Source organism: Aegilops tauschii, chromosome 7 (assembly GCF_002575655.3).
Source record: "Aegilops tauschii subsp. strangulata cultivar AL8/78 chromosome 7, Aet v6.0, whole genome shotgun sequence".
Taxonomy (NCBI): Eukaryota; Viridiplantae; Streptophyta; class Magnoliopsida; order Poales; family Poaceae; genus Aegilops; species Aegilops tauschii.
Window position 1 is genome coordinate 595,801,471 of NC_053041.3, and position 9,198 is coordinate 595,810,668.

Here is a 9,198-nt window from a genome sequence, read left to right on the forward strand (position 1 = left end):
TGAGACGGGGAGGCTACAACCTCGCGTAGCATGGGATCAAATTTCTATACGCGCGCTATAAGGGGGTGCCCCCCCTCTCGGTCCCAACCGGAAACACCCATGCCCCTGACCGGATGACTGGCTTTAATCCTGGTCCAAGGTACCATCATCCCGGCCTCTCTGTTTGGTGTGTACACGGAAAGAGGTTACCAACTTACTAAACCGCATCCTGGCAATGAGACATGTGGTAGCACGGAAAGGGGAAAGAACGGTAACGTGGCTCCAACCACGTTAACGTCGGAGAAAGTCGGATGACGCAAGGCTGGTATGCTACAACAGTACCACCTTGCTGCCCTTCATGTCACCACATGATTTGGCCATCTCTCATCAGAGATCATCGCAACTTTGGAACATGCGGGAAAAGAAAGATAACATGGCTCCAACCACGTTAACGTCGGAGAAAGTCGGATGACGCAAGGCTGGTATGCTACAACAGTAGCACCTTGCTGCCCTTCATGTCACCACATGATTAGGCCATCTCTCATCAGAGATCATCGCGACTTTGGAACAACCGGGTCGTTGCCTTACAAGCAACGAGGTAATTACCGACACTCATATGCCACGCACAACCTTTCAAGCGAACATGCAAAAACACTCATCATATCAAATGTTCAAACATGCTTGCCTGGTTCGGAGAAGTCGGAGTCTAGCTCGGCGAAGTTCGCGGCTCCTTCACCTCTTCCGGAACCTACGGCAATCACGAAACGGGTACTAACGTGAAAACCAACACTTGCACAGAAACTTTTCCAAATAATTTTCAAATAAATCCCATAAAAAACTAGACAAAATTTGAAGATTGTCAGAACAAGAATCACTCAAAAATTCCTTTTTATTAAAAAGTTATAAAGGTTTCTGTCCAGGGACTTATCTGTAATGAAACAGAAAAGTTCCAGGGTTTTAACTGAGAAAACAGAAAACGCTTCGGTTGGGAATGCGTAAGCGCAAAGGAGAAAACGTATTTGCCCGAAGGCGCCAACAGAAAACGGTTCGGAGGAGAATAGAATAGAGGCTGACAGGCGGGGTCCACCTGTCAGGTTTATAAAGCTCGCCGGTGCCCGAAGACTGCGGTGGACGCCGGCGTCGAACCACAACGAGTTAGGAGAAACGGAGGGTACCAAGAGCTTCAGCGTCTTCTTCCGCGTCGGTGGGTGGTGGACTCGTCCAACGGGGAGCACCACGTCGACGGCGACACTATCTCCGGCGGACGGCGGCTCGGGTGAGGATGGGGGACTCTGGTGGAGAGCTGCAAACTACGAATTGAGGCGTGGGTCAGAACGAGGGATGCAAGGTGAAGCTACTGGCAAGAGAATGGAGGCGGAGGAGCGCACACGGGAGCGAATCGGGCTGGATCCCGTGGCGGGTCGCGGCGGCCGGAGTCGAGGAAGGAGACCTCCTCGGGGCTCTACCAGTGGCTAGGCTTGCTCTAGGGGGAGTGCAGGGATGGTGGGTGCTCGAGTTGAAGCTCGAGGCCTCTATTTATAGGCAGATCGACGGGGTGGCCGTGAACGGAGAATCTCCGGTGAGCGATTACGGCGGAGCAGTGGATTGGCAGGAGGTTTGAGTGGCCAGGCAGCATCAGTGGAGGTTACTGGAGTCGTTTCACAGCTAAACGGGGTCGGTCTTGGCGTAATGGCGTCGGTCCACGGTGAGGTGACCGCACGGGCTCAACGGCGGCAGAGAGCGCGCTCCGCGCCCTGCGGTTCACGACGAGAGTGGCAGCGCGTTCGGGGGAGTGGAAGGCCACGCGGCGAGCTCCGGTGGTTTGGGCGGCGCTGGGTGGCGTCGTCAGCGCCGTGTCTCCCGCTGGTGTCCGCAAAGCCGCCGCCGGCGCCGGTCACGGGGCGGCGCACCTTCTGCTTCTCGTCGCCGACGCCCGCAAGGCGCCAGGCGTTCGTGCGGTGCAGGAACAAGAGGGCGGGGACGAGGAGCAAGGAGACGCGGTGGTACTGGCGAGATCGATGTCCTTCTCTGAAGAAAACGACAGCAAGCCACTGACTGAATCTCTGAATTTTTCTGAACTTGATACAGACAGTGCACTGCAGGTGTTCGACAGAAAGATTTTGCAATGAGATAAATTTTTCTGGAGCTGTAACTTGGTGAGATGACCACTCAATGCACCCAGAGGCTGCCTGATTTTACTTGGAATTTTTGGAGAAGGTTTTGAATGAATTTCACCAAATTTGACAAATCTGGTCCAAACTTGCAGCAGGTGTAGTTTGAAAATTTTGAACTGAAGACCAGTGGATCTTCATGGTTCTTGGTTCAGGGTTCAAAGGACTAGGAGGGGAAAAAGGTTTGGGGGCAAAAATCAAGACAGAAAGTGGAGTTCCTTTGCAAATCTCCAAGTGCTAGGAAAGAAGGCAGAAATTTATTTGAATAGAATATAAATGGAAATAATCACATGGGGAGGTTCAACTTGCTGGATTTGATGCAAATCATGATCCAAAGGTGACGAAAGGGTTAGGAGAGGGGATTTGCACTAAGGCCTTGGCAAGAAGGAATTGTTGAAAGTGGCAAAGGATTTTCCAAAAGCCATAGTGCAAATTTCAAGGAGATTTTCAAAAGTCATTTCCCAAGTGAAAATATTTTGTCTTGAGTCCAAGTGAAAAGCAAGAACCTCCAAGACCAAAGACAGATCTTGGTTGAATCCACATAAAACTTTTGCCATAAAGAAAAATATTTGAGAGTGAGAGTTTTCTTGAAGAAAAATTTAAATCACTCCCCTCAAGTCAAATAAAATCATTTGAAAAATCCAAGTAAAAACTTGGGTGTCACAATAATTGGCATAGGAATATTTAAGGATAGCTAAAATTTCAGGTCTATAAACAGCATCATAAAGATTTTCAAGACTCTTTGAACATAGATTCAATTTCATAAGCACCCATAAAAGCAACAAATTCTTCTATTTGTTCCACATCATAGTAATCATATATACCTCGAGCATAAGAAGCCAAGGTTTCATTATCATTAAATTCGCATGAAAAGGGAAGGTGTGGAGCCTTCATCCTAGAGCAACAAGTATAATCATATCTCAAGCATAGTTGCCACTACAAGGATTCGGGTCTATTGCAACAAAATCATTTGTTGCAATACATGATGTTTCGTGGCGATATGTACCTATTGCCACGAAACGACATTCGTTGGCAGCTGTTGCGACTGGACACATGGTAATAGGTTATTACCACGAAAAAGCAATCGTGGCAATAAGGCGTGCTATTGCAACATCCATGTGGGAAGTTGCCACATGTTTTCTCGTGGCAACACTCACCCGATGCCACAATTTGATTTGTGGAGATAGTTTTAGTGCAACATGTAACGAATCGTGGCCACTGATATCTCGTAGCGATAGACATTTGTGGCGACAACCTATGCCAACAACGGCCATTTCGTGGCGCATTACTCTTCCGTGGCAATAGTCAATTGTGGCAATAAACTATGGCAACAATCCTTGTTATCGTGGCATTAGGCATGTTGCCACGACCCACTACACTTGTGGCAATAAACTATGGCAACAATCATTGTTTTCGTGGCATTAGGCATATTGCCACGACCCACAGCACTTGTGACATTAACTTATGGCAACAAATATTCCAGTCGTCGTAACATGAAATTGCAACATACTTGTTTTGGTGATGATAAATAGGTATCACAACAGGTAAAATCTTTGTAGCGAGAAACCATTGCGATAATTTAAACTTTCCGTGGCGATACTCTATTTCAACAAAACTTACTTTGGTGGCGCCAAACAGTTATCGCATCGTGAAAAAGAAATGGAACGCACGAGCATATTTGCTAGTACAAATAATTTTCCACAACCCAAATATTTTCCATCAACAAGACACATAATTCTGCCAAGCGCACAAATTTCCATTAAATTGTTCTATTCAATTACAACAACCATCAGAGGTACATCACTAAAGCCACATTGCCATCATTTACAACAAAAAATAATCCAAAACTCGTACATTACACATATAATAGTCACTACCAAATTACAAATGATCGCGTCAGATGCAGCACCATGGGTTGCATGAGATTTGTCCTTGAGATGGAGGAGGTAGAAGTCGATGATGCCATTCTCGCTCTCGTAAAGGCAGCAAATAATCCTGAGCAGCTGTTAAAATAATACAGCAATGAGTGTCTAGCTGGTATAGAATAAGGAAATAGGAAATGATCACACCAAACAGTACAGTACATATTATGGAGGAAAGGAAACAATTGTGCCTCAAGAATGTGCATCACACTTCTCACTGAAACAATTGTTGGAAGGCCTATTTTAGTATTTTTGAAACAAGTAAAAAGAGTTTACAATTGTCAAAAGGCCTATTTTATATTCAAAGATATATAATTCGAATGCAATATCTATTTTCTATTTGATGTTATGTACATAAATGCAAGATCACCCTGCAGAATAAAAGTAGTTCTTTTTTTTCAAATTCACAAACCTCACAGAAGGCACATTCACAAATATGATTACACTTGACTCTCAACTAAATCAATTCATTAGTATTTACCACTCCTAACAAACATTCACAATTTCCAGCATTTAGAGGCAATGTAAGTGACGTAGATCACTACGAATAGAGAGGCAATACAGATAAACTAAATATACATAACTATTTAAAACTACCACAGAGAACTAGCAGTATAAACACTTTACTGTGGCAAAACACAACTCAAGTCTAGCATGGTAATTTCGGTTCTTATCCAGTTATACAATTCTAGTTAAGCCGTATCTACAAGCCATGCAGAACTAAAAGAAGCCAATAACCTGCAAGTTACCACAGTACCATGCCAAAATTCTAAGTAATATCCTAGGCAAATTGTGTAGTGGCATGAGTATTGAGTATAAAACCACTGAACCTAAATAGCAACAATTTTAAACATTAGCATACGGTGAACAAGAGGAAGCAACCATAGCACAGAATGTGATTGGAGAGCAGCCTATGAGCTAACTCAAGTTAACATATGCTTCCTATTACATTCTACCTAGCGAACAAAAAGAACAAGATAAACCAGAGCTCGAGGGGGGGGGGGGGGGGGGGGGGGGGGCAGGATGGAAGATCAAGGACTTACCGGAGCCAGAGACGAAGTAGAACTGGACATAGTCGTCGTGGCTGCGGTAACCACACATGGTGTCGGTGTTGTCCTCCTTGAGGATTCACGCACCATGGATGGGGAAGACAGGCGTGAGGTCGATGCCGGCGATTAGTACGCTAACCGTGGGGCGTCCGATGGCCGCCTAGACCCAACCAGGGCCGGCCCTAACATTTCGGAAGCCCTAGTGCAAGTTAGGTTTAGTGGGCCTGACGGACACGCAGGTCTTCGCAAGCACCGCCGCAGGCTGCCAGCACAAGTTCAACAAAGTGTAGATATGACTTGTTTTTCATGATAATATGGAAATGTTAAAAATAAAAATCCTCACCATATTTTACGACGTGCCTACAGATAGCAGTTTTGGACAAAAGCACAGACGCCTTCTATGCAAGTAGCTACAGAGCAATCCCACAACATAATAACAAAGCAGTATCTAATCATCATGTGCTGATTTGATGATACTTGATCACCATTAATATGAGGCAACAACTTGTGCAACAATTTCATGCAAAGAAATCTTTCACAAAATTCGCAATCAACAAGGAAAGATGGGCAATCCAGAAGAGAAACAACTAACCTGTGGACGTGGGCTGCTGTCAACGCCTCACTGGCCAATCACCGAATGTGCTGCTTCATCAGTCTCCTTAGGATACTTTTAAGATGGAAGAACAAAAGGCTGGGGTCCTGCTTGGATAATGAAGAGGTTAAGGTAGTGATACAGAGAAAATTTTCATTCAATTAGCATTGGTTTGGGAGCCCAGCCTCTTGGGAAATTGATTCAATTAATTAGCAAAGAAAGGAGACGAGAAGACTGGGTGATGAGTTGAGCCTACCGCTACTATTCCATCAGTTTACCTTTTCTTCTACTCATACGTGTATACATGAAGTAGGGCAGTATGGCCCCCTGCTTGACCTGGGCCCTAGGCGGCTGCACTCATTGCCATGGCCAAGGGCCGGCCCTGGACCCAGCCCCCCGGCGCGTCGTCGGGAGGAGGCTGAAGCGAGATGGCAGGGGACGCCACCATGAGGAACCGCCGCCACCGATCCGGCAGCAGGATTGCTGGTTCTGGCCGTGGACGGAAAGGATGGATAGAGTAGAGGGTCTCGCGCTGGAGTTGAGGTGGTGTGGTGGTCGGGGTCGGAGAGGAGGTAGCAGCCGGCGTTGCTGCCGCGGTGGATCCGGCAGCTAGATCGTCAGGTCTAGCCGAGCACGGAACCCCCGGACGGTGTGGGCCGGCCTGGACGTCGCACCGGTGGTACTTGCCCCGGTACTACCTCCGAGCGCCTTGACTGGACAGGGAAGTCGATGATTGGAGAACGAGACGGGAGGAAGGAAGGCACGGGGAGGAGGAGCTGGGTGCAAGAGAAGCCGGCGGCTGCGGGTGATAGGGGAGAAAGAAGAGAGGGATGGAGAATTAGGGATTGTGTGCCACCCGTTGATCTTGGAAAATCGAACGGTTGGGAGCACGATCCGTGGGCGAGCTGATTCGACCAATCAAAACGCATGGTTTGCCTCATGCAGGATGGCTCCCTAGCTGGGAGCCATAATGGGGTTTCCAAAAAAATTATTAAGTCACCTTTGTGAAATAATAATAATAATAATAATAATAATAATAATAATAATAACATGCAAAATCCAGTCAAAAAAATAACTTGCACAAAAATATCTTACATAACCCAATATAGTTTTACATGTGATGTATTAAATATATATTTTTAGGCGTTTCAACAATTTTCTAAATGATGTACTAACATTTTCTATAGTTTAAATAAGTTTCTATGTGTTTGTTGAAACTGATTCCAATTTGAACTACATGCATCTCAAAAAAGTTTTATAACTTTCACAAAAATGTATATTTAAGTGCATATGTTTAGTTTTAGATCATATCCTAAAATGGATGAAAATTACAAATATATTTAAGTGCATATGTTTAGTTTTAGATCATATCCTAAAATGGATGAAAATTACAAATAATTGTGACGAAGAATTCAAACTTACATTTGCAACCTATAGGGGGTGACAATATATCTACAAGTGGACCATAATTATGTACATTTGCATTAAATCATATTATGGGTGCATAAGTTTGCAATAAATTTTCAGAATATTTCATGGAAGTTGGACTATACATTCTTCACAAATGGATTCATCTCCCATGGTGTTTTATATAGCTCCCAGCAGCCTATGATGATTTATCTCCCACGATGTTACATCTCCCAATTTGGCATTTATATTGAAACTAATTTTAATTGGAACTACATGTATCTCAAATAAGGTTGCATAAAGTATATTGAAGGATGGTTTGAGGAGCCGACGGGGGTCGACGCTGCAGTGGCTGCTCGGCAGCCGAAGTTGCCGGCTGACATGAGTGGCCATCATCCAATTTGGCGGCCGCCGCTTCTTCCGGGTGCACATGCTCGTAGGAGGCCAATGGCGCAGGCTTGTCGTCGTGGCAGGAGCTTGACTTCGTCCTCTTGTCCGGGATTGGCTGCTCCTAGGGCGGCTTGTCTGGGTTCCCTCCGCTCAAGCCAAGGTGGGTGTTTTGCGGTTGGTTGGGGAGACTTCCTCACGTTTTGGCGTCGGTAGAGGTCCGTGGTTGTGGTGGGTGGGACTTCTTGATGCCGAAGGCGGATCAGTGCCTCAAACCATGGACTTGGCGTCATCTGAGCCGTTTCTCCGCAACGGCCGTCAGCAGTCACTGGGTTATGTCCCCCCTGGTACACCGGGATTGGGGTGGGGCTCTAGGTGTGGGCGCCCCTACTGTGGTGGTGCCGGCCTTGGTGGTGATCCGCATGGTTGGCCTTCCGGCGGGCACGATGGCGGCGGTGGTGGTTGTATCTCTTGGTCGTGTGAGCCGCAAGAGCTATGTCAGCGGGTGACTCAGGCGTGCTCTGTCTCTGGCAGCGACGATGCCCCGATCTGGACCTGGGGACCTGATCTTGTCGAACTTACCCTCAAGACCTCGCGGTGGCGTGGATGGTGGCTGAGCGAAAGCTCTGCGCTTGATCGCCGACGACGGTGACGCCTGCGGGAGTCATTCTCTTTATGAAGACGTTGTCTTGGGGCTCCTCTCCGTGTCCTGTTTCTGGTGAAAACCTTTTGTCCATCTTGGACAAGGCAAATATAAATGAAAAATGAAAAAAAGGTATGTCGAGTGCTTAGTTTCGGCACTCGACACGCATTTTGTGCAAAGTTTTCATTTCTATTTTTTATCTTATTTCCATTCGAAACAAGAAATGTAAGAAAAAATTAGAATTGCCATAAAACATAACAAAAGTATTAGTGCATATGAAAAAATGTGCAACATGTTCTAGAAACCATTCCATTTGGTATAAAAAAATCAAGGCTTTTTGAAAAATGTTCGTCATGCATTCAAAAAATAGACAATGTGTATTTTACAAAACTGTTCAACATGTTTTTTTAAAATGTTCAACGTGTGTTAAAAATTCATCAAGTACAATTAATCTTACATTTTTATAGACTACGAACATGTGTAACATTTTTAATACATTTCTATGAAAAATTACAATTAGGCAATAATTTTAAATACATGTTGAACAATGTACAATAAATTTGTCCTGAATGAAACATGGTCGAACGTGGCAGATCGCTCTTTTCCTCCCGTCCCTGGCGGCTGCAACCCTAGCCGCCACCAGGAGAGGCCGATCTTCCAACGCCGTTCTCCGGCGGCTCCCCTTCACCGGCGACTGCTCCAGCGTTGGTGCGGAGCTTGGGAGGTAGTCCAGGAGCGGATGCAGATTGTGGTCTGCATCGACGAGATCTGGAAGACGGAACATGTGCTTGGCTCGTGGTTCGTGGATGGCAGGTATGGTTTCCTCCTTCGACGTCTTAGTCGTGGTGGGGTGACAGATTTGGAGTTCGATGGCGTGTCTGGGGTGTTGCCCCGGTCTGATTCGTTCAACGGCAAGAGCTTCACTTTTGTTGAGCCACCTTGGAGGTCTGTAAAGCTGCATATTAGTGATGGAGCCGCGTCGAGCTCGGATGAGGTGGTGATTCGTCATTCTTTTCTTTGCTGGCTGTTGTGGTGGTGTCGGAGGCAG

General features: G+C 46.0%; 1 long non-coding RNA gene across 1 annotated transcript; it reads right to left on the reverse strand.

Moving 5' to 3' along the window:
• Window positions 1-3,813: 3,813 nt before the first annotated feature.
• Window positions 3,814-6,512, reverse strand: LOC109776864 (uncharacterized). The gene is made up of 3 exons (XR_012188640.1): window positions 5,992-6,512; window positions 5,116-5,820; window positions 3,814-4,153 (listed from the first exon to the last, which is right to left on the reverse strand). It is a non-coding gene; the product is annotated as an uncharacterized lncRNA (long non-coding RNA).
• Window positions 6,513-9,198: the final 2,686 nt, after the last annotated feature.